This window comes from Lactuca sativa, chromosome 4, assembly GCF_002870075.4.
Source record: "Lactuca sativa cultivar Salinas chromosome 4, Lsat_Salinas_v11, whole genome shotgun sequence".
Lineage (NCBI taxonomy): Eukaryota > Viridiplantae > Streptophyta > Magnoliopsida > Asterales > Asteraceae > Lactuca > Lactuca sativa.
Window position 1 is genome coordinate 13,622,211 of NC_056626.2, and position 9,536 is coordinate 13,631,746.

General features: G+C 28.9%; 2 long non-coding RNA genes across 2 annotated transcripts; one reads left to right on the plus strand and one right to left on the minus strand.

The window, feature by feature from the left end:
* The first annotated feature begins 859 nt into the window (after positions 1–859).
* On the plus strand, positions 860–2,407 carry LOC128133769 (uncharacterized). The gene is made up of 3 exons (XR_008232074.1): positions 860–951; positions 1,498–1,776; positions 1,874–2,407. It is a non-coding gene; the product is annotated as an uncharacterized LOC128133769 (long non-coding RNA).
* A 3,624-nt stretch (positions 2,408–6,031) lies between these two features.
* Positions 6,032–8,047, minus strand: LOC111918725 (uncharacterized). Its single transcript, XR_002859324.3, has 3 exons — positions 7,742–8,047; positions 7,333–7,572; positions 6,032–6,764 (listed from the first exon to the last, which is right to left on the minus strand). It is a non-coding gene; the product is annotated as an uncharacterized LOC111918725 (long non-coding RNA).
* Between the last annotated feature and the right edge of the window lie 1,489 nt (positions 8,048–9,536).

A 9,536-nucleotide genomic window follows, 5' to 3' on the forward strand; every position in this document is an offset into this window, starting at 1 on the left:
TAGGGCAATTTTCAATGATGAGGATAATGAGGGCATTTACTTCTTTTGCGCATACAAGAGTAGCTAGAGTGACGCCATGTCCCACCTTTTTGTGTTGCAATGCAATTTTTGTCTCATTGATATTAGTCTCAGTCTCAGTTCAATACATACATGTCAAACACAGTTGGTATATCTTGTCATGTCATGTCGTGTCCTACAGTAAAATTGATTGTATTTTTGACCTGGTTAATGAAACTTTAATAGGGGTATATATCCATATGATATCATTCCATATTAGATTCACATTCCAGCCTATGAACCACAAATATCCTCATCAACACTTAGGGATGAGATTACAGCATCACTTAAAGATCTTAAAACGAGATTTTGTAAGGATTCAACGTGTATGTAGTTGCATCACATTCTAGCCAATGAACCACAAATCAGCCCTCTAACAAGGTAAATAGTAAATTATATATTTGTAATTAGTAAAGTATGTTTATGACAATATCATTTTCTTTTCTTTATTCTTTTTATCTAGTAACTCAACACATGATAAATTCCATTTGCTGCTACGGTATGTTGACTATATCTATATCATGTGAGTTTTGACAGTTGTTTTCTTTTGTAATAATAAATTTTGGAACTATTTTCTCTTTATGATTCCCATTTGATATAATTTTTTGTTTGTTTTATTTAGTTAACCTTCTTGATGTAGATTAATAGGTGAGGACAGATGACATGCAAGATGTGTTTTAACAATGAAGATATGTCTTTTAATTTCAATTTGGTCTGCAGGGGTAATTAGAAAAAGTGAAATTATTATCTATCATCATCATTATAATATTTTTCATGATCTTGTTTTTTTTATTTTTATTTCAGGCTAGTGTATTTTCCCTTAATGCTTAGAGCAACTACAACTCTCAACTGGGAGAATGCCAAGATCGCCATGTTGAAGGATTAATAGAACAAGTACTCATCTTTTATTTGGTGTACCACATTTGTTTGTGTTTCTGTTTTTCATTGTGTGATAAATTTGATGTTTGGTGTTAACATGTTGGTATAGAGTATTGTTGGGGATAAAACATTGTGTCATTTAATACATAACCGAATCATATGATATCATAAATGGTTGTAGAGTACAGATTATTGTGGGAATGTAATACGGATAGTCTGAGGATATAGTACGGTTAAACAACAATGCAAGCCGTATTTTATATATATATATATATATATATATATATATATATATATATATATATATATATATATATATATATATATATGGGATAGAAATTATATATGTGAGATAGAGTACGGTTGTTTACGGTACTCTATTACATCTATAATCTAATACACCCCTAATACAATACGGCATGACCTTCCATATTATATATACAAATATAATTGTATTATATTTTCCATTTTCTAGTAGTGTTTGTTCACTTTTAAGTTATTTTGCTAATATCATTAATGGTTTATTGAGTAGTTATGTTTTGGTGGCGTGTGATTTGGCAGGGAACAACAAATATTTGAGTGCATGATTGCAAAATTGTTTGAAGAGTACAAGTTTTTCAACAGATACCCTGATAGACAACTTAAGCTTGCTGCTATTGTCGTTGGTAATGCCTCTTATATCTATTCAAAACTTTATTCATTTTTCCAAATCAGGAAATATGGTTTTTATAAATTTGAAATGACAGGATTGCTTATTAAGAATCAACTCGTGACCCATCTGACACTTGGAATTGCATTACGTGTTGTTTGGATGCATTGTGCAAACCTACATATTCCAAAGTTAGTAATAACAACTTCTCCTGATCTGTTGCTTTACTCCAAAAGGCATTTCCTTTTTTCTACTTAATTATTTAATGATAACAATGTTTCTTTGTAGATGTTTGTTTTCGGTACAAAGGCTTTGGAGAAGTTTGTGGATCGACTGATTGAGTGGCCTCAATACTGCATATCTTACACATGTCACATCTACCTGCTACTCATTCAGGGCTTGTTGCTTTCATCAAAAGGGAACTTGCAAGAATCTCATTTGGCCACTTGGACCAATGGTTGGAGAAGTTAGATCCAGCATGATTTCTACTCTAAATCAAGTCGATTTATCAATTGAAGTTGCCAAATCATCACATCCAGGTGGTCATTCACGTATATTATCTTAGGTTTGATATATTTTTTATATATATTTACGAGATGTTCTTTGCATCCATGTTTTGATATTAACAGTTTCTTTTGATAAATAGTATGCTGCTCTTCTCCATCTTCCTTCTGCAACATTAAGTGGAGATGAAAAGATGGCAGCTTTAGGCTTATATGATCAACTTCCATCTGCTCAAGGACTTCTACAAGCACAATTACCATTTAAATGGTGTTATTTTTGTCTTTACAGATACCAACATCAAGTTTGTGTATATTTGTATATAGGAACTTCCATCAATAACCAAGGAGATAATTGAAGTTTTAGATATACTATTGAAGTGGTTTGTTTTGCGAATCTGTGAATCCATCACGTCTTGTCTACTTAAGGTGAACTTTCTACTTTGTCCCTTCCCAAAAACCATATCAACAGATGGGAAAGTTTTTGAGAGATGTGAAACATCACCGAAAATAAAAAGATTATTATTATTATTATTATTATTATTATTATTATTATTATTATTATTGACTTTTATACAATGATTAACCATAAATATATAATAAACATTACCTTCCAGCACCAGAGAAGCAAATGTCATTATAACTTGGATCAGGTCCTTTGATCATATGAACACCTTCAAGTTCTTTCAATATCTACATAAAATATAAAGATAATCAATAATGAAACTCTACCCATTTGATAAAATGTTGCATCTAAATGACCATTTTACCCTTAAGCAAGAAAGATTTCGTACAAGAGAGATTTTATTCCAGTCACGCATTGCAGGACTGTATGTAACCTTAAACATATGATACATACATCAAATCAATCAATCAAAGTTTATTACTTATATGATTGAAGGGGTATTTTGGTCTTTTTGGTACATACTGATACAGGAGGACTGCAAGTGGCTTGCATCAAGCAGTGGCAATTGCCTTGAACATTGCCATGTTGCAGGATTAACCCCTGATGAAACTTGGTTCAAGACCATTGTCTTGGATGGAAGCACTGCATGTTTACCTGGAGTAGTAGGTACATTAACATATCACTGATATTGCTATTTTATTTATATATATACACACACACATAGACAGATGATGGTGTTATATGATGATGTGTGTAATAAAGTGATGGATGGGGGTTTTTGAAGTTAGTAAGTATTTTGGTAATGCAGAAAGATTAGAGAAGGAATTGCATGTTCTTCTTCCTCCATCCATATCCAATGGAATTCGAGTTATTCCACCTCCACATGGTGCAGATTCTACATGGCATGGGGAAAAGCTTCTCAACAATGTACCCCACAGGAGTATTGGTTAAAATATTCACACCATTTTATCAATTTAGCCACTTATATATATATATATATATATATATATATATATATATATATATATATATATATATATATATATATATATATATATATATATATATTATAAGTTATAACAATAGTTTAACCATTAAAGTGTTAACTAATTTTTTTTAAACAGAATCAAGCAACTGTGAGATCATCTGTTTTGGATGTTCTTTTGGAGATAACAAAATTATATGACCTTTATCTCATGGAGATAGTCTTAGATGATGAAAGTGAGGTATTATAATTTATATCTTTACTTATATTGTGGGTCCCATTTAAATACTAAACAAGAATAATCATAAATTTGGTAATTATTAAATTCTTTGTTATCTTGTTGGCTAATTGATACTATTATTTATTGCAAAAAAAAGGTTATTATTGCATTAAAAAATGTTGGGATTTTTACATCAGCTGATTTTTACATCCTTGTTTGATAAGTATATGTGCTTGTGTGTAGGCTAGTGTCAAAAAGCTTGCAGATGTTCATAGATTTAGAGTCCTTGAGTGGTGTTACTAAGGAAGAGTGGAGACAAGTAAGACACACATTTAAAAAAATCAGCACAAATCTTGTTTATAGTGAGGCACACATTAGGTTATTAGAACTATTAGTTTGTAAATTTCTGTTACAACTCTACTGATTTGTTTTACCTTTTTATGGAGCAATTATTTGTATGACATTAAATTTTATGCAATGGATTGTATTTTTTGTATATGATATTTTATTTTCTATTATGAGACATTAAATACAAATTTAATTTGAAAAATTAGTAAATCTATAAATAATTTTTTTTAAACATTTAAAATTATGATACGCAAAATGTGTGTCATCTTTATTTATGACATAGCCTTTCTTGACAGAGGCTTTCTTCATACGCATTGCGTGTCATTAACACGTGCGTCGTAAGGTTACGACACACGAATGCATGTCGTCTTCCTTTATGACAGGGCCTTCCTTGATACGCATTGCGTGTCGTAATTGCGCGTCGTAATTGCGCGTCGTAATTGCGCGTCGTAAATGAGCGTCGTAAATGCACGTCGTCTCTCTTTATGACAGGGTCTTCCTTAACGCGCATTTGCGCGTCGTCTGAGCCTTTTACGACGCGCAATGAGCGTTGTAAAAGGCTGTTTTTCTAGTAGTGGTATCTTAACTATATTATAAAACATATTTGACAAATCTTGAAATTTAAAAGGTATACAATATAAAGCTTGATGTACAAACAAGTGGACGTAGACAAACAAGTAATATTTTATGGAATGTTGAAATCACTATTAATTCTTACTAAATTTGGATACAGGGAATTTAGTAGTTGATTATGAAATTAAAATTGTCAACAACATATCAATTTGTTTATCTTTTCGTTGATGTCAAAAATTAAGATTTTGTGATTTGTTTTCTAAAATGTTTGGTTGTGCGAGAATTGCTAAATTGAATTATATTGTGTATTATCAAATATTGGAAAGGCTAATTATATCACAATGAATTGCTAATTCGTAAAATAAAAATTAAACCTCCAATTAAGATGTCATTTAGAAAAGTTGATAAATGTAACATTTGTTAAAATTAGGAAGCACTTAAGTTTTCATTGGTCAATACTGCTTAAAAATAAATTTTTTGTTAAGTTTTCATTAATCAATATTGCTCGAAATAATATCGTTGAAAGAGAAACGATGTCTACGATTGATCTTTTTCTCTCTAACATTGTTTAGAAAGAACAACAATCACTACAAATAAAATGACATTTAGTGGGATAGAAAAAGTGCCACTAAAAACCAAAAAATACCACTAAAAACCCCATTGGCAATCAGCAGCACAAAACAAAGGGCCAGTAAAAGCACTACCACTAAAGGCCTTTAGTGGCACTTTTTTATTGTGTCGCTGCAGCTTTATTGTGTTTTAGTGACATTTTTTTATTATGTCACTAAAACATTTGTATGTTTTAGTGGCACTATTTTTATGACACTATTTAATTGCAAAAATAAATATTGTTTTCACTTTTAGTAATATTTTTTAAACAATATATATATATATATATATATATATATATATATATATATATATATATATATATATATATATATATTAATAACTTTGGTTCAATTTTTATTTTATTTTAAATGGAATATAAAATAAAAGTAAAACAATTAAAATAAGAGTAAATTACACGAATGGTCCCTATGGTTTAGGGTAATTTGCGCGTTTGGTCCCTAACTTATTTTTTTAACTCGGAAAGTCCCTATTTTTTACACGAATGGTCCCTATGGTTTACACGAATGGTCACTATGGTTTACACGAATGGTCACTATTTTTATGACACTATTTAATTGCAAAAATAAATATTGTTTTCACTTTTAGTAATATTTTTTAAACAATATATATATATATATATATATATATATATATATATATATATATATATATATATATATATATATATATATATATATATATATTAATAACTTTGGTTCAATTTTTATTTTATTTTAAATGGAATATAAAATAAAAATAAAACAGTTAAAATAATAATAGAAACACAATATCAGCACATCAATTCAAACTTGTCTAAAAATAATATTTTCAATATATTTAAAATAAAGACGTCTTCAGAAAACTTAAATAATTCTAAAAATAATATTCTCAATATATTTAAAATACAAACGTTTTCAATAATCATCTCGGTCCCTTGTATGTTTGTAGAGTCACTTCGACTGGTAAGAAAGCCTACAAAAAAAATAGCTTAACTATTCTAGCAATTATAAAATGATAATCTAAAAATAAATACATTATGGCCGTTATAATCTAAAACTAGTATGCTATAGTCAACTTAATCCAAAAATAAGTAAATTACAACCATTTAACATCAATATATAGTTGATTTGAAGAATCAAATACCCAAGTACAACATACTAATATTATCTCCTTTCAAAATGATGGCATCATTAAAATATATATTTTTTTTCAAAACAGTGACACAATCATGTACTTTGTAGATATGGTATTAATAAACCAAAATAATGAGTTCATACCTGATGGTTATGGTTTGTAAGTGACTACAAATAAACTCATAAACAATATCACTTGATATTTTGTGACTGGTTCATGGAAACCTTCTAAACATAACCATAAGAAAAAAACTTGCACTAGATAAACCTCAATATAGACTTGGGCTTCCATAACCATTTCTGCAATCATGTTTTAATGTTATGAAATGGATGAATTGATTAGATACAAAAGGGTAAGAGCTACTAGAGAAAAGACCATTCAGTTGTGGGCTTCAGTAGATCCTGAAATGTCATTGGCATGGAAAATATGATTACACTATAAAAAAAATCTAAATAAATTTAGAAATTTTATTAAAAACTTATACTAACCAAATATGATTGGTGTACATATATATATATATATATATATATATATATATATATATATATATATATATATATATATATATATATATATATATATATATCAATAATACTCATAATCATCTTCATGATTATGATAGTAAACAACTTCGGTTAAAGTTTCATTGTCAACAACAACATCAATTTAAGGAAAGATAACAAATTCCCAAATTAAAGTTTGTGAACAACTAATCTAATTCATTTAGAACAGAATCACCTCTATATACATGAAGAGACAATATCCCCTTTTCCAAAATCAATATATTTTAAGTCAGCTTAATTTAATTATGTTCTATATGATTTAGAAGATGAACATATAATCTAATTAATTTAAAGCATAATAAGTTCTGTATGCACAACCAAAAATGAGAACTCATAACCAGACAGAAAAAATAAACTTCTTTAAAAAGATACTTCATAATAAAGATTGTGCAGTGCTCATACTTACCTCTATTCTCTCTTCTGCATTTCTACAAACACCTTATATGCACTTTCCTTGAGCATAGCTTCTTCATCCTAATTCCAGTTTCACTCCATAGCAACATTTGTAATTCAATCAAAACATTCCAGTTTAAGAAAAAAAATAGAGATAAGCGTAGAGAAGAGTAAAGAAGAATACAAAAAGACCAACTGAAATGAGAAAACTTGAGAGAGGATCGATCATTTGAGAAAGGGCTGAGATTTGCACCTGGTAAACAATAATAACAAAAAGATGAGAAATCAAAAGTGCAAAAATAACCACAATCAAGAGATGGATTTCTGAATTTCTTATGATGCGATGGTCTGATTTTCTTTTCATTTGGAAACTGAAATCAAAATCAATAGCTGTAATCAATATAAAAAAAAAAAAATCATACCTTTTGTTATGATGGTATGGTCTGCTACATTGCACTTGGATGGTCCGGCACCGATGATGGTGTCGTTGTCGAATATGAGCTTGAGCTTGTGAAGCGTGATTCGTGTCTAAGGTATCAACTTGAGAAGTGGAGATTAGGTTATAGAATACGGAACCAAGGATAAAATATCTAAAGGAGCTAGAGATTAGGGCATGATCGAGCCTGATCTTTTTCAATTTAATTTTTTTTAACTTTAGGGCGCGCGGACTACTTTTAACATCGGGGGGAAATAGGAGCTGGAAACATGAAATTAGAATTTTCGATGGATGGTGGCACAAACAAAATTTGCGCCACTAAAAACATAATATAGTTGCACAAAAGTAATTATGACACTAAATGTAATTTTGTTTGTAGTGAATTCATCTTTTTGTGTTACAACATTACCGTTAAATGTATATTACAATAAATATTAATTTTTAAATTATTTTTCTATTTTATGATTATACATTTTTACTAACATGATATTTTCTCCGTATTTCTCACCTCTCACTTATTACCTCTTTTAGATCAGAGGGAGTGATGGTGAGCTTAACATGCTCTCATCATATTTTTTGTTTTTTGAAGCTACGAAATCTATTTTCCGTCAGAATTTCGTAGCTACTCTGTAGCTAATTAGCTACGGATTAGCTACAAAATTTTCTTATTTTCGATTTTTCGTGCACCAAACTTTGTTTTTTTTCGCTTCATTTTTCCACACCTCTATTATACATGTTTATCTATATTTTCACCAACTTATAGCTATTAATACCGTTCATAAAGCCGTGTGCACATACGGGATCCATTACTCGTTTAATGTTTATTAATACACTAGTTATGAAACCAATGTAATACATGTGTTAATTTAAAAAAAAAAAAAAAGTTAAATATGAGGTCTAAATAATTGAAAACTATGAATTTATAAGAAAATAGGAAAAATAATGAATTATTAAATTTGAAATGTTTTTTTAAATTTAAATAAGTAAACAAAAGAAACTAATAAAATTTAATTAAATTTTTTGAAATTAGAAGGTAAGTTCATTAATGAAATTGACATCTATTTATTACTATATTTATTGCAATTATAACATTAAAATATTATATGAAATTTAATAAAATAGGAAAACCCATAAAATGACATATGGAAATAAAATTAATTCAAAATTACCATAAATTGACATTTGTCAAATTGAAGGAGAGCATGACATCTGGCAAAAAAGTTTTTTATTTATTAGAGAGGATTACATACAAATACTCACAAACACGTATATATACATACACATATACACGTACAAATATACCACAACTCATTCATGTATATATAAGTATACATATACAAACATAAATTCATCACAAGTCGGTGAAAAGTATAGAAATTACAATGTTAAACCGTGAAACGAGTAGTTGATCCCGAAGGTGAACACGACTTTATGAACGATATTAATAGCTATAAGTTGGTGAATATATTTATGATCATATACAATAGAGGTATGATAAAAGAGAAGTAGAAAAAACGAAGTTTGGTGCCCGAAAAATCGAAAATAAGAAACATCGGGCATCAATCTTCGTTTTTTTCGCTTTGTTTTCTTCAAACTTCTATTGTACATGATTATCGATATTTTCACCAACTTATAGCTATTTTTATCATTCATAAAGTCGTGTGCACCTTCGGGATCTCTTACTCGTTTAATGGTTTAATATTGTAATACTTATTAATATTTGCGATTTTTGATATGCATACATGTAGACCCATACACACATAGATAAAAATAAACATACA